At 48.4% G+C, this 2,795-nt stretch overlaps 1 protein-coding gene across 5 annotated transcripts in view; it reads right to left on the bottom strand.

Annotated features, from left to right (window-relative positions):
- The window catches only part of TBC1D14 (TBC1 domain family member 14), a 126,012-nt gene that overhangs the window by 8,712 nt on the left and 114,505 nt on the right, over window positions 1-2,795 (bottom strand). The gene's annotated exons all lie outside the window — the stretch shown is intronic.

The following is a 2,795-nucleotide window of genomic DNA, read 5'->3' on the forward strand; positions in this document are numbered from 1 at the left end:
AAAAAAAAAAAAAAAAGCAGAGGCCTGAGAAAAAACTCACGGGGAAAAAAATGATAGTTTTTATATGGTTTATACACATACATATTTTACATACGTAGATAGTTTTTTTTGTTTTTTGTTCTTTTTTTCTGAGACAGAATTTCGCTGTCACCAGACTGGAGTGCAGTGGCACGATCTCGGCTCACAGGAACCTCCGCCTCCCGGGTTCAAGCAATTCTCCTGCCTCAGCCTCCCAAGTAGCTAGGACTACAGGTGCATACCACCATGTCCAGCTAATTTTTGTATTTTTTTTTAGTAGAGATGGGGTCTCACCATGTTAGCCTGGATGGTCTCTATCTCTTGACCTTGTGATATGCCCGCCTTGGCCTCTCAAAGAGTCAGATATTCTTTTCCCCCTCAAACCCGTACAAACTAAACTTTGTTCTTCTTTTATTTAACGTAATATTCTTGAGCTCAGATTTATCTTTGAGTCTCCAAAAGTTACTTTGGACAGATAATGAACTTCATAAAATTAAGTCACCACCAGAACGACCCAGAATGCCATTCACTACACCCAGGGTGCCCCTGCCCTGCATTTCCATGAGACAAATCCATTTCCAATCCCTCGAGCTTCTACCTACTGGCGGTGCTCACTGCTGATGCATGCTGCGACCACGCCTGGCTCCTCACTGTGGCCTCTGTCCCCTGCAGGCTCTGCCCACGTGCTGTGTGTCACTATTTCTTGGAAGGTCATTTCCCAACCCTCGAGCTGGACCAAGTTTCCTGTTAAACATTCACGCTGCATCACACACACCCCTGCTCATGAGGCCCTGGCATTCTTCATCTTCCTTTCCGCTGAGTCAGTGAGGAGACACTCCTGACACTCCTGGACACTTCCCTCTGCCTTGCACACCCTCGTGCATCTTCTCAGGCTTGCAGGCTCTGGCACGCCTCTCAGCAACCAGCTCTCAGGACCTCTGCTCCAGTCAGGGCTGCCCGATGGCCTCTGCGGCCCCTGGGCTCCACTCCAAGAGCTCCGTGCCACTCTAAACCACTTCTGTCCCCTGCTCTAGACTACAAGTCCCTCAAGGGCGGAGAGCCCACCCCACAGTCTTGAGCTGAGGGTCCTCTTCTCCTAGTCTCTCCTCCGGCAGGGACTGCGCAGAGGCGCTGCCGAATCATTATCAAGGAGCTTCCAAATGGGGGCTACATTTTAAACCACATTTAGATTCGAAAGCCAGCCATGAACAGGCCATTGAAGGGGGACACCAGCCTCTGTCCTGGCCCCACAGAAGCCCTGACATGGGATCAGAACCACTTGGAATAAGGGGGCTACTGTCTACACAGCCCTCCTGGTTCAAGGTCCACCTTCCCCTGCTGCCCTCGGGCTCACGCTGGGGAAGACCCCTTGTCCTGCCGAGAGCTGGCTCAGTGCTCCTCCCATGGTTGGAACAGAGAATTCAAGGGTTTTTCTCTCCCAAAAGATGTCGATGTCTATGTGTTCCCCCTGACCACTGCATATTATCGCATTATTAAAAATGGTAACTTTTTTTAAAAAAAAAAAAAAAAAAGTATGTTTTTAAAAAAAAAAAAAAAAAAAAAAAAAAAAGTAATTTCAAGTACAAGTTGAACTAATGCAAAATAACAATTGTTTTCTTTTTGTTGAGGCAGGGTCTTACTCTGTCTCCCAGGCCAGAGTGAAATGGCACGATCATGGCTCACTGCAACCTGGATCCCCTGGGCTCAGGTGACCCACCCACCTCAGCCTCCTAAGTAGCTGAGACTACAGGCACACACCACCACGCCGACCAATTTTTAAGTTATTTGTAGAAATAGGGTCTCACTATGTTGCCCAGACTAGTCTTGAACTCCTGGGCTAAAATGATCCTGCCACCTTAGCCTCCCTAAGTGCTGGGACTACACGCATGAGCCACCATGCCCAGTCCAAAATGATGTATTTCTATGTTGCTAAACAAATGAAGTGGCTCTCAGCTTAGAAAAGACCCCAGACAAAAGCTGCATTTCTGTTCCCCCATGATATGCATGGGAGGAAAGGGGCGGTTTTTGCTGTTGTGTCTTCACAACTTCCGAAACTTCTTATCCAGCCAGGTCTGTTCCACTTGCTTGTCTGAGTTTGCCAGAGGCAAGGAAGCACCATGGGGTAAGGATGAGAGCAGTCTGGGGCTGTTGTGAGGAGGAAGACGGTGACCACGGAACAGAACTGACCTCTGCCCTGTCTCCTAATGAGGGCCCTGGGCTGCACATAAGATGCTCGCTTCAAATGCTTTTACGGGGACTGTCCAACTGAATCCTTGCTACGACCCCAAGGGGAGGTACAATCGTCTTTTCCATTTTCCAGAGGAGGACAGTACAAATAAAGGGAGATTAGCCGGACGTGGTGGTGCACACCTGTGGTCCCTGCTACTCAGGAGGCTGAGGGCAGGAGAACTGCATAATCCCGGGAGGCGGAGACTGCGGTGACCCGAGATCGTGCCACTATACTCCAGCCTGGATAGGATGAGAATACATCTCAAAAAAAAAATAATAATAATAATAATATTGATACCTTTTGAGATCAAATAAATAAATAAAATAAAAATAGAAATAAATAAAGGGAGGTGGTGGAAAAGCAGATTTAGCTTCAAGTAAAATAGTGAAAGTCACCGGGTAGTCTCACCCATTAAGAAGCCAAGACCGCGCCGGGCGCGGTGGCTCAAGCCTGTAATCCCAGCACTTTGGGAGGCCGAGGCGGGTGGATCACGAGGTCAAGAGATCGAGACCATCCTGGTCAACATGGTGAAACCCCGTCTCTACTA

This window comes from Cebus imitator, unplaced genomic scaffold, assembly GCF_001604975.1.
Source record: "Cebus imitator isolate Cc_AM_T3 unplaced genomic scaffold, Cebus_imitator-1.0 Scaffold117, whole genome shotgun sequence".
In the NCBI taxonomy this organism is placed as follows: domain Eukaryota; kingdom Metazoa; phylum Chordata; class Mammalia; order Primates; family Cebidae; genus Cebus; species Cebus imitator.